This window comes from Chenopodium album, chromosome 9, assembly GCF_948465745.1.
Source record: "Chenopodium album chromosome 9, dcCheAlbu1.1, whole genome shotgun sequence".
In the NCBI taxonomy this organism is placed as follows: Eukaryota; Viridiplantae; Streptophyta; class Magnoliopsida; order Caryophyllales; family Amaranthaceae; genus Chenopodium; species Chenopodium album.
In genome coordinates, this window is record NC_137842.1 from 8,716,369 (window position 1) to 8,732,574 (window position 16,206).

General features: G+C 33.3%; 1 pseudogene across 1 annotated transcript; it reads right to left on the reverse strand.

Moving 5' to 3' along the window:
• Positions 1-1,901: 1,901 nt before the first annotated feature.
• LOC145559520 (ABC transporter G family member 28-like) lies at positions 1,902-15,302 on the reverse strand (annotated as a pseudogene). Its single transcript, XR_014092745.1, has 14 exons — positions 14,521-15,302; positions 14,345-14,421; positions 12,070-12,345; positions 10,848-10,911; positions 10,612-10,758; positions 10,400-10,434; positions 8,694-8,767; positions 7,176-8,091; positions 6,136-6,432; positions 5,487-5,963; positions 4,756-4,904; positions 3,827-4,116; positions 3,497-3,630; positions 1,902-2,505 (listed from the first exon to the last, which is right to left on the reverse strand). The product of XR_014092745.1 is annotated as an ABC transporter G family member 28-like (transcript).
• Positions 15,303-16,206: the final 904 nt, after the last annotated feature.

A 16,206-nucleotide genomic window follows, 5' to 3' on the forward strand; every position in this document is an offset into this window, starting at 1 on the left:
CCAGTATCATGATTAGGTTGCTTCCTATTTTCTTCTATCATGTTAGTATCATATTAAGATTAAAGTTTTGATCTTTATTGTTTAGTGACATGTTAGGATTTGTTATTAATCATGTTAGTATCATACCTAGGATATTGCTAATATTGTGCTTTCATGAAATTGAGATTATGATGGTGATGATTTGTTGTTATTATGTTGCTTGATATATTATTGTTATTGCTTGATCACACCCTCTCTTGCAGGTTTAAAGGGAATTTGTACTTGAAATCATGCTTAATAAGATAATTAATAATCTTATTTAGGCTAATATGATTTTAATTCAAGTGATCGCCAGTAATAGATTTGTTTGAGAATTAATATTCAACCAGCATAGATTAAACAGGTTAGGATTAATATATTGATTGTATGTTAGTCAGAAAGCGAACGTGAAAATGAGAAGAATAAAGTAAAGGTCTATTATTAGGGCATGTTCAATCTCTTTTAGGTTAGATTTGTACCTTCATCCCCGAATATCCAGTCATGGTTCCAGACCGCTATAGAGTTAGCAATCTCATGGATCGTGAAGGGGTGTAACCTTCACCCCGTGAACGGTTTACAAGTTCTTATTACTTGTTGGCGACTCCTTTACTCTAACTTCCTTCCTTTTGGACGCCACCATGCTTAAGTGTATGATCACGTACAGTGGGGCTCAAGTGTGGGATACTTGAAATATTCCCTACAGTAACCTAACAATTTTATCCTAAATTCTATCTAAATAGAATTCTAAACTAACTTTTTTTTTTTAATTTTTTTTTTTATCTTATGAAGTCTATTTAAATCTATCCAACGTGGCGCGACATTTGGCGAATAGTTGGAACGTTAAGTGTCACTGCCTCGTGACCAGGGTAAAAGTTTAGCATTATGTATTAGTTATATGATATATACATTATACTTTGTATTCAAGTTGAGTTTATAAACAAATTTTTTTTTTCGGTTACGACTTTTTCTCATAAACAAGTTGACACTTAAAAATCTCAAAATAATGCAAACATAAACATAGAATTCGCTAATAAAAATATACATCTGTCTATAAATATAACTAAAGTAACAACCGCTGACATCATCCTTTATTTAAATTGTACATATGTCAAGTTGTGATAAAAAATTTCCCGCCTAAATCAATTGCTGACATCATATTCTTATTTTTATTTTTACTTATTTTTTACCTTAAATTATTAAATTACATATACGGAGTATATTTTTTTTGAAGAAAATTATTATAATATGTTATTTCTATTTATGATTATTTTTGTTTACATTATTATGGATTTATAAAAATCTATCTGTATTCCAAATATAATTACTCTCGGTTTAAAAGTACTCCGTATAGTATAATTTGGTTAAATTTTTACTATCTTTAAAATATTTAGATCTAAATACCATTGCAATTAATGGTTATGTTTCAATTTTTTTTTTCTCATATGAGGTACATATATAAAATATATTTATTTCAAAGAAATTTATTATGTCATGCATCACGGGGCTAATTTAGTTTATAACTATAAATCACTGTGCATGGCACGGGATCTAACCTAGCTTACTTGTATAAATAAGAGGTTCACGTCTAGCGAATTATGTGTTTGGAAAAATAGTACTTTGTATAAATTATTATTCATTATACTCGTTAAATTAAAAAGCTATAATTGATTAATTAAAATGAAGGGTTTCTTTTTTTTTTTTTTTTTTCTTTTGACAAAATTTAAATTAAGATAGCTGTTGACGAGTTTTAACGAAATTTTGTAAAAATAGAAATAAATTGCAAACAAACATGGGACCGAGGGATTACTTATAATCATAGTGTTGCTCTTCTCAAAATGGATGGAAATAGAGTTTACAAATATGATAATGAGTGCTGATTAAGATGCATAAACAACATTTGAAATTTTTAGCAATAGAATTAGATGCACATCTGTACACATAATATCACATATATACACAAATCCTATGATAACATTGATAAGACATGATATCTAAAATTAATAGTGTGCACATGTTTCTTACATAAACACTATTACCATTGTTGTCAATCTAGGTAGTCTTTCCATATGTTTGGGAGTTGGAACAACAAAACAGAAACTGATAAATATAATTCAATCTTTCAGTCAGCTTGTTTGGTGCTGCTGGTTCCTTACTTCCTTCTGTATCTGTCCTCGTCGAAACAGACTTACCACCAGTAAACCATACCTTTTTTCGCCCTTCCCATGAAACTTTCTTATTGCATAAAATCAATCATGATGTAACTTCTAGGATTAAACAGAAACACTTTTCATGGGCAGGGGAAATGTATATATCATGAGGAACCGACTGCATTATTTCTTTTGAAGGAGTATCATGAAATTGAACGCAACAATTCTGCTTATTATACCAGTAGCAATGAGGACACATAGGCCGAGTCCCCAATTATTAACATCATAACCTTTTTCGTAAAGAGCACCACAACGTGTTACCAGCCAAACTCCCGAATACCTGAAACTCGAAGAAGTATGCAAGTTACATCAAGAGATTTCCAAAATCATCACAAAATTCCGATCAGATACAATTACGCTGAAGAAATAATGGCAGGCTAAAAAGTTTGTCATATAAGGACACTTCTTTACGGAAATCGTGATGAAAGAATAAAGGGTACAGTAGATGGTATCGTGTATGAGATTGCAATTTGCAAATAGATCAAGCTCTTCTTTTATCTCAAAATTACATGCCATCAACATCAAGTCTCTTTTATTTTGACAGCAAGTATACAAATGAATATGTGGAAAATTAAAAATTAAAAAAGAAAAAAAAAAAAAAACTGCTTCAGCATTTTTGAAGCAAAAGTCAGTATGAATAGGTTTCTCTATGATTCTATATTATTTCTATGGCTATGACTACTTTTCTCAGCCTTTTGAAAATAGCTAAGATCAAGTATGGTGCAAATATAGACCTCTTATCAAAAGAACTTATGGTTGGATGTTGCTTATGTTCTAAAAAAAGTTGAGTTGTAAAAAAAAAAGAGTTACAACTTACGAGAGTACTACTCCATTCTTATAAAATAAAAGTCTCATGTCTTTTGCAGGCATTTTAAGGAATATATATTAGAAAATAAATTAAAATTAACAATGAAGTTTGGTTGATTAAAAGGTAAAAAGTGAGGTTAGTTGCTTAAGAAGAATATATAAATTCATATGGTTTATTAAAAGTGATAACATTTTAAAAAAAAAAAAAAAAGATAATTTGGATTGGAACTAATATTTAGAAACAGGTTTTTTTTGGTGAAATGAGATTTTTTTTTTTTAAAGAGACATGGATTTATCAAGCACACCCTTACTCTAATTGTCTACGTCCCAACTGTGTCGTCCCCTAGAAAAAATTTGAGTCACCTGACATTAGGAGGCATAATTTTCAAGACTAAAATTTGAAAACACAAGCCTAAATAGAAATATTAAGAGAAATTTAGAGGGGTGTATATAGCATCTCGAACCTTTGCGCATTTGCAATTACAAATGCCTCCAGGGCCCACTTTGTATAGCACAAAGTTTGTAGCTTCTTAAGAAACCCACTTCCATTTTCTTGACTTGCAATCAGAGTCAAGACAACCGGCAGCAGGACTGACCACTGCAACAGAATAGAACCACCATAATTGCACAGAATAATCTTTAAAAACCAAATTTAAATTTTTAATCTACAAATCCACAGATAAACATGTAAATGGTTTCAAGGAAATTTAAATCAACAATTAAAAAAAAATGGTGTTCGAAAGTCTCATATTCAATTAAAATTGTAGCACTTAGGAAAGTAAGAAAAGACATACCAGTTGAGCTTGACCAGGTGCAAAGAAGATAGCAAGTACATATGCTATTCCAGTTACACAATACACGAGACAAAGCAAAACAACATAATTTTCAAGAACGGAGGAACGAGGGTTGTTGAAGAAGTAAAACATTGATAAATAAACCAAAGGCTTGACAATCGTATTGAAATGGTCGATAGTGTCCTTAGCAAGAAAGAAAGCCAGGCTGCTCATGCCAGAAGCGCTCTCCCTCCAATAATGCAACTTATCTAGAGAAAATGATCTCAGGGCTGCAATTTTACATAGTAGAGCTGAAAACAGCAGTTCAAAGTGATTAGATTCTATATGATGGAAGGAAACCAATCTTATTAAAAGCAAAAATCATAACATCTAATGGAAAACTTCAAAGCAACAGAAGCAAAAAGACACAACAGGATAGAATAAGAGGGCTATGTAGTCATAAGCTTGGGATAAAGAAGAACAGCTAAGAATTTACCACATCACACCAAAATGTCAGGGATGCATCACTTAAAGTGAGCTTTGAGATAACACATCTTTTCCCAGTAAATTTTATTAAATTGTATTTTATACATGTTAATTTTAAAATCATTTACCACATAAATTTGTAATGGTACAAGGCCAATTAAAAAGCTCGGATAGATCAAGACAAGTCATAAGAATATAAAATGTTAAAAAGAACAGTGAAAAGAGCAGCTGAAAATAAGTCCATAACCTAGGATTCATTTTTCACAGTGCAACCAGTTAAAAGCCAAGTTAAAAGAAACGATGGAAATAAGCTATTGAATTAGTCTACCAAACGACAATCAGATAGACTTTTTGACATCATTGTGTCCACAGATTTGGATCACATTCCACAAAAAAATAATCAAATCAAAATTTTTCTACCCCTACATTTGTCAGATAAAAGAGTCTGGGATCGGTGAACTTACACACAGCGATAACAGTGTATGTGTAACCAACCACGCCAAATGTCACATCACTCACTTTTGCAAGGGTACCCAAGCAAGCTCCAGCTAGAAGCAGAATAAGATAGTCCACAGCTTGGATCCTAGCTTCTCTTAACCGCTGCTTGCCAGCTCTGAAAATTACAATAACACTTCGTATGAAGCTATGAGCTAAATCACTTTACCTTAGCACTGCACAAGATTCTAGCACTTAATGGCCATTAGCTAATCATATTCCACGGCATGGAACTCAAATTGGTTTGTATGTCTATTAATAAAATCTTAAAAGCAAAATACATACACAATGCCACTGATTACTGTCAGTTATTGTTTTGTTAGCTTAAAAAGTTGAATTTTAATCATATACTGAAAAAAATATCCAAAATAACATCATTTAAGAAGTCCTTGATAACCCATGATTACAGAGTTGATCAAGCCTTTGAAACTGGACTCTTTCTTCCCTATAAATTCAACCAATGTCCACGTGAACAAAATACTTAGATTTTATTAATATATTTTTTCTTGTACTTTGGTATTACCATATTTTTTTTGTTCCCGGAGATAGAAAGCTGTGTACCTACTGATTATACAATTATACTCCAATTTCTGCAATAATACGTATAGAATAGGAAGCAGGAAATAACAGCAAAGGGATGGACCTTTACACTAGAGACTAGACCTATACAGGAAAAACAGTGAAGTGGATGGTTACTTACCGCCCAAGGAAGTATCTATATTGCTGGAAAATACCAGGAGTTTTTCTATTTGATTGGTCATTCAATTTTAGAAAATTATGCAGCATGTAGTCTTTTTTTAACTGAACATTACACTTCATGTCCTGCCAAAGGTCTCTAGCAAAAGACTTTCTTTCAGCAGCAGGCTTTTCATTGTCACCAGAACTTTCCCCTTGTGAAGATCCGGGAAGACCAACCTCACTCAGCAAATCAAGGGGAACTGGATATCCATTATGAAGCATCCACCTAATAGGAAGTTCTCTATAATTTACATCTGAATTTGGCTTCACAACTCCTTCTAAGATGTCAATATAATGGTCTGGAGGATTGACACGTTCAGGGACAGTGATTCCAATGCTGGAGAAGTACTCTTCTACCTTCTTTGCTGGTCCAAGATAAGAAACAAGACCACCTTTTGCCAGAAGTATCAACACATCAAACATCTTGAACAAAGCGTAGCTGCCAAAAAAAAAAAGAAAAAAAGTGATGCTATAAATCATGAAGAAAAACAGAATTTGTAATGCTATTTACCCAATATGGAAACATAAAATTAAAATATAAAAAACCTGAAAATATCAACTTATAATACAGTCTTTGTAAATGTGATAAGTATCACAAATCTTTTAATTACCTTGGTTGGTGAACCACCATACAGATATTTACACCTTCGAGTGCTTCACGACGGAGCGCTCTTAGCAGCATCAGCGATGAGGAACTGTCCAATCCAGATGTAGGTTCATCCAAGATCAACAGTGAAGGCTCCATAACCATCTCCAGCCCTACATTAACCCTTTTCCTCTGCCCTCCTGAGATTCCCCGTTTCTCAACAGTGCCAACAAGGCAATCCCGTACAGTCTGCAACCCCAATGACTCAATTACCCTCTCCAAAACTAAGACCTTTTCCGCTTTTGACAGATCTTCCGATAGCCTACATAAAATTAATATAAGAAATTTTCATAAACACCCATTTTGGGTTATAAAATCTACACAGATTTTAAAATTGCAACAGTTGTACAAAAAATGAGCATATCCTCTGTATGATTACTATAATTCAAACTTCCACTTTTCATGAAAATTGAAGGTCAAGTTTTTAACTTTTTTAAACTCCAGAAAAATGGAATAAAACACTTTTTTTTTTTTTTAATGCCTCCTGTCCCTAAATAAAATCCCTATTTCACCTGAGCACATAGATTAAAGATATGAGTGGTAGTGGGGTATACTGTTGATTAAAGTTAACTACAAAAGGAAGACAGAAGTAATAAGTTTCATCTTTAGGGGAAGTAAGAGAAAAAATGGAGGGGTTTCAGAGGTTTACTTGATTATAAGAGAATAAAATAAGAAGCTAGAGGATGATGAACACCGCCTAAATGAGAGGTGGAGCTTTTATTAGAGACGCGAGTCTGGAAGAAATAGGGCTTTTATGACAAAGGGACAAGAAGTTTTAATTATCTGAAATTCGATACTCTAACATAAAACACTGTAAAACTCAAATCCAAAAACAGAAACAAGAATTTCTACCTAGCATGACATAAATTGATAAATGTTACTTATTTACATTGCCAAAGTTGCTGTAAATATTGACTTAGCATTGAAGAAAAACAAAAATTAAAATATAACATATTTTGGTATCTTAAATAAAAGTCACTCAAGATGATAATATATGATTCTTACCTACATCTTGCACTGAACCATAAATTCTCTTCAACTGTTAAATTCCATGCACTATATCATCTTGAGGAACAAATCCAATAATTCGTTTGTATGAGTGGGTCGAATCAGCTTTTCCATTAATAAGAATCATGCCAGTCCTTTTGCAGCCAGTAGCCTTCCCAGCCAAAGCAGAAAGAAATGTTGTTTTCCCAGCTCCTGATGGTCCCATGACAGCTGACACTTTTCCGGGAGAGATTTTCCCTGTTACACATCGCAACAGATGCTTCTTTTTCCCCTTTAAGGTAAGGGTTAAATCTTTGAAATCCACCTCAAGCGTGGGTCTCTTCATAATTTCTATATTATTGGCTGCTGAAAGTATTCCCGAGAAAGTGAGGTTATTATTCTGCTCCTGCAGAGCCTTTTCCTTCTCAATTTGACCATATGCATATTTAAAGATCTGGCTATGAGTATGAAATTGATTAGCCTTCACATTCTTCAGATTCTTATCTCCAATCTCAAAGTTGAAACCTTTATGGCCATCACGATCCTCCTCAGATTCAGTCATTATATTTGCAAGGTCACTGCACTCATGTTTTTTCCCTTTTCCAGCTTTTGACAATTCTTGAGATGAATTTGGTGTGTTTAAAGTAGTAGGGAAAGATGCATCTGTTTCAGGATTAGTTTGAGGAAGAGCTTTAGGCTGGTTTTCCAGCTTTGCAGATTTTTTCCTGGAAAATGTATGCGACAATTGTCTCTGTAGTCCAACTGCATGTTTTTTAGCAGCATCTTTAGCAGATTTCCATCGATCTCGTGCTTGAGCTGTTTCTCGTGCACTTTTTGCAGCAGCTTCCCTAGATTTTGCTAGTCTTCTATCTCGAGTAGCAAGAACTTGATCAGAGCAATTATAAATAAGCAGAAGTAAAGAGGTTAATCCAACCTATAAGCACATACAGACTATGTATCAGGGAGGTGAATAAAAGATTTCCTAGAAGATAAATCTCTTAACTATGTTATGTTAGAAGCAAAAAACTATTCATATCTAGAAGCGTACATAAAATATGTGGAAGACAAAATCTGCTCTGGAAAGAAGAAATCAACACAACAAAAATTACCATTAAATTTAATACATAAAAAACCAAGTGAAGTTCAGTGAATCTCGTTAACAAGAAACTAAAGTGTATCTTATGCAACAGTCTTTGGCTCTGAAGGAAAGAGCCAAATCAGATTGTCAGCAAAGACTTCAGTTCAACTTTGCATGTCAAAAACAAAATCATTCGAAAAAATCACAAGGGAAAACAAAATGCTCCCAAGCATATCATCATTATATGCGACATCAACAATAAGCACGAAAGCTAGTTCCCCCATGACTACATGCCTTATAAAGAAGAAACAAATTCTTTCTCAGGATCCCTCAAATTCATCATTGTTTCTAGCGAAGCAAAGAAGAAAATAAGGCTCTACCCAAAACAAACTATCAACTAGCTCATGAACTTTGTACTAAACAGGTGTTGGTTAGATCTGTAAAATGAGTAAACTTACAAAAAGCAAGACCCCATAAACAGTAATATTTTGGTTTGAGCTTCCTGCATCACATTTAGTCATAAGCAAACATCCTGCATACATTAAAAGGAACTTTATTACCATTAATAAGAAATAAAAAGATATATTATTACTACTAACAGAGGTAAATTCAGAAATTCATCTAAGTGAACTTTTTTTTTTTGGTCAAAATACAAAATGTGACAATGAAAATTACTAATTTGGGGGATATTTTAATTTTTTTTGTGGAAAAACACCTCTCTCACAAGACTACTAGCCAAAGTCGCTACCAATGTAACAAAAAGGGAATCTTTTCATTTACAATACTTCATAATTACTAAAATGGTGCACATGCACCCAGACCGCAAGGTTAGATGCACTGACCATCACCCAACTTTTAAGTGGAATATCACAGTGAGTCAGATAAATTTGTTCATTAAGCACAGCAAATCATCTATAATTATGAGTATCTACAACTAACACCACTAAATGGAATTATTGCATCCCACATCCCAACAAATCAAGACAGAGTATCATCACACACTAGACTCGTACAAAAAGCCACTCAGCAATATTTGCTTCCATAAAGATGTAACTCTAAAGTCCTATAAGAACCTTCCCACCCTCCTCCCACCCACCTTTCAATACAAACTTCTAACATAGGAGACCTCAATAAATATAGTCTCTGATCCCTTAACCAACTAATGTCTCTCAAAAATTGTGATTTCTTGATATAATGTCCATCAATCTTATAAATAATCTTAAAGAAGAATTTACAAGCTTTATCTCCCTCCACAACCAATTTAATTTTCACATTTGCTATATACAGAAATACTCTTTTTCTCTTTAGACGATTCTGCTATCTAAATTATCACCCTTAGCTCATAAGACCAAGGACAATTTCTCTAAAATTAACATTTGAAAGATGTATTAGTGTTTCTTTGTGCTACTTAAGTCATTTATGGCACTTAATAGAATCTGCAAACAATTTGAGCCACCCAATAATCTATTCTCATTAATTGAATATGATGTATGGTACGGGAATTTCCAAGGCCTAAGGAATTAGAAGGTGGTTTACACAGCTATAAAAAATCAAAAACCTCGAACTACTTTGGTCAGCTGAAGCCACAAACAGCACAATCAGTAAATTCTGAATAGGACTTTCAATCAATGATTTCTACAGAGCACCTCATAACAAAACAAAAAAATAAGACACTGAAATTCTTAGCAATATCCCGATGACGCAAAATAAACAACAGCCTAACTGGTACGTAAATTATCATCCTACATGTATGGTATGGGAATTTCCAAGGCCTAAGGAATTAGAAGGTGGTTAACACAGCTAAACATAGCAAACGAGATTATAATAACATGCCTGTGTATATTAATACTTGGTATAAATAAAGTCATAAAAAATCAAAAACCTCGAACTACTTTGGTCAGCTGAAGCCACAAATAGCACAAATAGTAAATTCTGAATAAGATTTTCAATCAATGATTTCTACAGAGCACCTCATAGCAAAACAAAAAATAGGACGCTGAAATTCTTAGCAATATCCCGATGACGGAGATTGAACAACAGCCTAACTGGTAAAATAACTGGAAGTTTAAGAATATTATATTATAAAATAAAAATAAAATATGTGTAATAAATAAATGCTACTTCAGTTTCTCATTCAACGAATAAAACAAGGAACAGAGCTTACGTAATTGAGATGTAGAGCCTGTTCGGCAGTAATGCCTGCCATAAGATGATCAAACAGAAAGATCAGCATCCGACAACCTAAGGAAATCAGAAATCAAATGATGAAGTCAATCTATGTGAAAAATGCTACAGGTGCTAAGCCTAGGAGCTAGGCACACAAGTGAAAATCCTATTGCCCCAAAATTTTCGAAGAAATAGAGTAATAATCAATACCCACGACTGCATGGTACTTTCTCAGCAGTAGTTGGACAGTATGATCCTGCTGGACAGAAAACCTCTCCACTACTGCTTATATCAGCCCAGATATCAGCTCCACCACAAGTGTGATTAGGTTGCCCCTGGGGAAGTTGGTAATGATACCTACAATTGGTTTCCATGAAGATGTCAGCATCCATTACATAAAGGCAAAAAAGGTTCTGATAACAATTTAGGCTTTGATCTGAACTCACGGGTCACAAGCACCTGTTGTCTTGTTGAACGATCCTATTGGACAATACGAACCGAGTGGACAAGCTTCAAGTACAAAATCAAAGGTAAGGATGCAAGCAAAAAAAAATTTGAGGAGCCTCCTTCGTGGAAGTAGATGAAGAAAAGAAATGGGAACAGTAAAATCACACAACTTAATATCACTAAATTCTTATGCTAAAATAATCTGTGAATTCTAAACATGGAGATTAGACACTTCGAATGAAATACACACACTCCTATAGAGTAGGTTTCGGTAGAATATAATACAGAGTATAAGAATCGTGAGAACCACATAAGATACACGTTAAAAAATTATAAGGTACAAATCCAAAATTATAAAATATAATCCATGAAAAAAAAAAGAAAAAAAAAAAGAAAAAAGTCAAAAACAAAATTAACTTCAAATTTGTTAGTTTTGAAGGTATGTTTCTAGCACCTTAAAGTACCTAAACTTCTCACACTTCTCACATTAAGCAAGCTTCTCCCCGGATCCAGCTATACCACAAGGAGTAGCTTATTGGTAAATGGAAGAAATCCAGCTAGTTGATATAGGTGTAAAGATGGAAGACATGTGGCGAGCCTATTGGCTGAGATAGAACTACATGTTTGTAGAAACTTATCATAAGTTTAATGTAGGGCAATTCATCAAGACCATACTGAAGATCTGAAATTTATAATTCAAAACTTGGAGACTGGACCCAGTCAAAAACCCAGACCAAATCAGTTTTAGATTATTTTTTTTTTCTATGTTTTTATTTATAAAAGAAAGGGAAAAAGAAAATTAATTGTTTATTATGTTTAATGCCTTTTTTAAATGCCAAATATAGAATAGCTTATGATATACTTCTTTTCCACATTAAAGCTAAAAATTTGACATTCTAGAGGTTTATATGCATAATTCAAAACAAAATTCTGGTCATTCCAGGGTCAAATTTTAAAGGGTTTTGGACCGGACCAAAGAGCTGATAGTCAAATTTCTCGACTCGGTCACTCGGAGTCGAGTCCGGTCCAATCCAATCCATTTTTCTGTCCATAGACCAGATCAGTTTGAACACCCCTAGTTTAATGCATAAGCAATATAGGGAAAAATAGTTGAGATAATTAAATAGAAGATAAATATTGTAACTTGACACAAGCAATAAACAAAAGGCAAAACTGGTATAGCATACATTCCAAAATAAATAAAGGAGTATAGAAACTCACGTAACATGCAAGTTAATCCATGAGGGCAGAAGAACCCTTCACAACAAGGCTGGCAATTATCTGTTCTATCTGGAATATCCTTTGAATTTCTAAAATTGACTCTCTGTTCATTACCAGCGCTACAGGCCCATCCTGGCTGACACCCAGAAAGCCATGTGGTCAAGTTACAGTTGCGGTTTAACTTCATGGGAAGAATGCCCGTGGAGCCACTTTCACGGAAACTGGAGAAATAATACTTTATTTCTGCTGCTGTGCACAAGCGCTGAACCAAGTCCCCTATCATTTAACCAGCTTCAGCATTAGCAATTTGTAAATTATTACATGGTCAAATCTGAACAAAGACATAGCCATATCGGATCCTTCTACTTGAGTCCTGCTAACATGGTGTTTGTGTAAAATCTTTAGGAATAATTAAAAAAAATGAAGAGAAATTTACCAAACTACAGCCGTGGTTCTTTTAAAAAAATCATCAGCCATCTTGAAAAATAAATTTAAAAGAAAAATGCCCGCACAATTTTTGCAGGTTACGCATATTTTCAAGAAAGCTACTAAGTAAGAATAATTAAGTTTGACTCTATGACAGAAAACCACTTTCTGCAAATCTCTTCCCTCTCTTCAAGAACAAACATCAATTTCAACGAATCAATAGCTGGCTCATTGGGATAATTTAGATGACCTATATATACCCCAACCCACCCAAAGCAGACGTTAAATATGCATGTTGATTCAGCTGTTGACATAAACAGCTATATGTTGTCCAGAATGGATAATATACACTGATTATTAGTTGGTACCTATGAAATGAAAAATTTATAGCGCAATGTTGAGAACTATCGATTTAAAATCCCACACCAATGAAAGTAATACAAACAAATTATCTTTTTACCACAAACCTTCCAACACACCAATAAACTCTTAGGGTTCTCAATAGAGAAAATTGTGAAAAAAGACCTTTTAAGTGGTCGACTTTTTGAAAAGGGATCTTTTAAGTGAAAACTTGTGAAAATGACTTTTTAAGTTGCATTTTGTTTGTGTGGGGTACTTGGGTGACCTTCCGTGGTGGTCAATGTTGGAGCTTCGGCGTTGACTATCACGTGTTAGTCACGTGACTTATTATTATTTTTTTTTAAAACAAAAATATCCACAAATTTCCCTCCTCAAGCAAAGGAGGGAAATTTGGGGTTTTTTTTTAAAAAAAATAAGTCACGTGACTAACACGTGATAGTCAACATCGGATCTCCGGCATTGACCACCATGTAAGGTCGCAAGCTCACCCAAGTACCCCATATAAACAAAAGGCAACTTATAAGGTCCTTTTTCACAAGTTTTCACTTAAAAGGTCCTTTTTTAAAAAGTCGACCACTTAAAAGGTCATTTTTCACAATTTTCTCTTCTCAATAATCAACATAGAGAATATATGCTGAAATAGTGAGGTCAAGAACTTTCCATCCACTTTCACTAACCCACAAAATCAGTAAGCTAGGTGACTTTAACCACCGGGGATGGAGGGAAGAAGCTCCAATCATGCCAGGATTCTTTAAAATTTCAAACATAAATAATACCATACAAAAAAAAATTCTCTATAGATGAGAAATTGCCTACAAAATGTGAACGAGACTTAGGCCTTGTTTAGTCAACTTATTTTTACTTATTTTAGAAAAAATAAATTCAGATTAGATCATCGTTTTATGTGCAATTTTTTATCATTAAATATCTTTAATTTTGTAATGAAAAAATTATGAAAATTACATATTAATAAATTACACATTATTATGAATCTAACAAGAGCCCACGTGATACATTTTTTCCTTATAAATTATCGTACAGTCAAAGTTTGATCAAAATAGACGATCAGATTAGATAAGATAAGATAAGTTCAGATAAGCAAAAATATGGTGAACTAAACCAGCCCTTAATTACTTAGAAGAACTTATGTTAGTAAGTTATCATGCTTAGGCAATCAGTCTTCAACCAAGCACCATGGTTCTCACAAAAATATCAAATATTTTTGATACTCCTCCATAATGATACAATGTAGCATAAAAATCATTAATAGAAATTTCAAAGTTAAATCTTTGAAACGAAGACTCATGATAGAACTGCAACAAAGAACTATATGAAACTTCAATACTTCATAGGTAGCGCACTTCAAGAACTGTAATCGACTTCTAACAACAATATTCAAACTACCACATCATATTCAACAGCCTACTGTTACTGGACTACTTCAACATATATTAGTATCCCATTAAAGTGAATTAATCAAACAATGTACCTTTGGTTTTAATAATGCAATTGGACAAAAAACTCAAATTCCTCGAGAAATCGAATGCGGAATTCCATTCAGCCTCCCTACAACCATATTAAACTTACATTAGTAAAAAAAAAAAAAAAAAAAAATCACAACACATGAATTATATGATCAACAGGATAAATTGCAAATCAACTTACATATCTTTGATGCAAAATCTGAATGTTTTAATAATCTCAGGTGTCAAAAACTCGCTACTATTAGCAAATCGATCGTAAATAATCTGCGTAACATAATCAACAGCAGCAGGATTATCAATATTATCATCAGTAGAATTATTACTCCCACCATTATCTCCTTGGCAATTTATGGCGCGAAACAATGTCGTCATTATTAATGGAAACAACACGAAGTAGCGAATCAAGAAACCCGTATTGCCTTTCGATTTCATGATTATCATGATTATAAACCCAAATTTGAAAAAATGGGGTTGTAGAATTCAGAATTCGATTGGCTGAGGGTTTCAGTTTGACATTCTTCGAGTTGCGAAAATTAGGGTTTGTGATTAGAGTGAGGATTATTGAGATTTTGGAAGGCATGGTTGGAAGGAAATGGTTTAGGGATGATTGGGAAAGCTGAATTTTAGGGGGAGATGAGGTAGGGAGATGAAGGTGGCGAAGAAGCAGAGCTTTGTTGTTTTTTTTAAAAAATAAAATAAAATAATATTGATTAAAAATAAATTAAAATTATAAACCTAATATGATAATAATAAATTAATAATAATAAATTAAAATAAAAAAAAAAAGTCATCTAATACTCCCTTTAACTTGAGAAATATTTTTTTAAGCAACTTGAGAAATATTTTTTTAAGCAACTTGAGGAATACTTTACATATTTGGAAAAAGCAAATTTGTCATTTTTAGTCATTATGTTTATTTTTTTTTTTTGATAACCCCTGCCAAATTTAATTAAAGGAGATCGATTTCCGCCAAAGATAAAAGACTTTGGGGAAAGGGACCTAAGCACACGAATTCGTTACATCCTCTAGAGTCCCATCTTGTTACATTGTGGGCTAGAGTATTTCCGGATCGTTTAACATGAGACATGGAAAAAGCTACAAAGGAACGGGAGAGGTTACAAATATCATCAATAAGCATAGCAAAAGGTGTGTAACTGGCCTCCTGTCTACGAACACAGCAAGCAACCTTGGCAGAGTATTTCCGGATCGTTTAACATGAGTCATTATGTTTACTTCAGCTTAATTTCAGTTCAATTCGGTTCAGTTCATTTTAGCTTCAATCAATTCAGTTTGGTTCAGTTTAGTTTAGTTCTTAATTTTCTTCTTTCATAAAATATTCGGTTCGGCTCGGTACAGTTCAGTTCAACTCCAATCAGTTCAGTTTAGTTCAATTCAATTCGGTTCAGTAAATATGAACAGACCCTAAGTTGGATTAATGTTGTAATTTTATTTTAAAAAATTGTATTTTCAAGCAAAACACACAAGTATTTAATTGAGAAATGAAGAACTTTATTCGAAAAAAGAAGATTTTCAATGGAGAAATCGAAGACGACAAGGGGCTTTAATGGAGGAGGCGCAACTCTCTTTGAGGGCCGCCCAAATCCTAACCTTGAAGCTCATTAAGGGGTAAATTTGTAATTGTATAGTATCACCTATCTTGCTCCCTTAACAGCTAGCAAATGATATGGATGAAAAGTCTACATTTTGTTAACTAAGGGTGACGATGGATAACGTTTCTAACTTTGAATTTTTGGGGTTTTTTATTTATTTATTATTTTATACAATACAAAAGTTCTTTTTATTTTCATATTCGTCACTTAATAAGTTTATTCACTATTAGAAGTTAGGAATTTCCCTAAATCTTTCT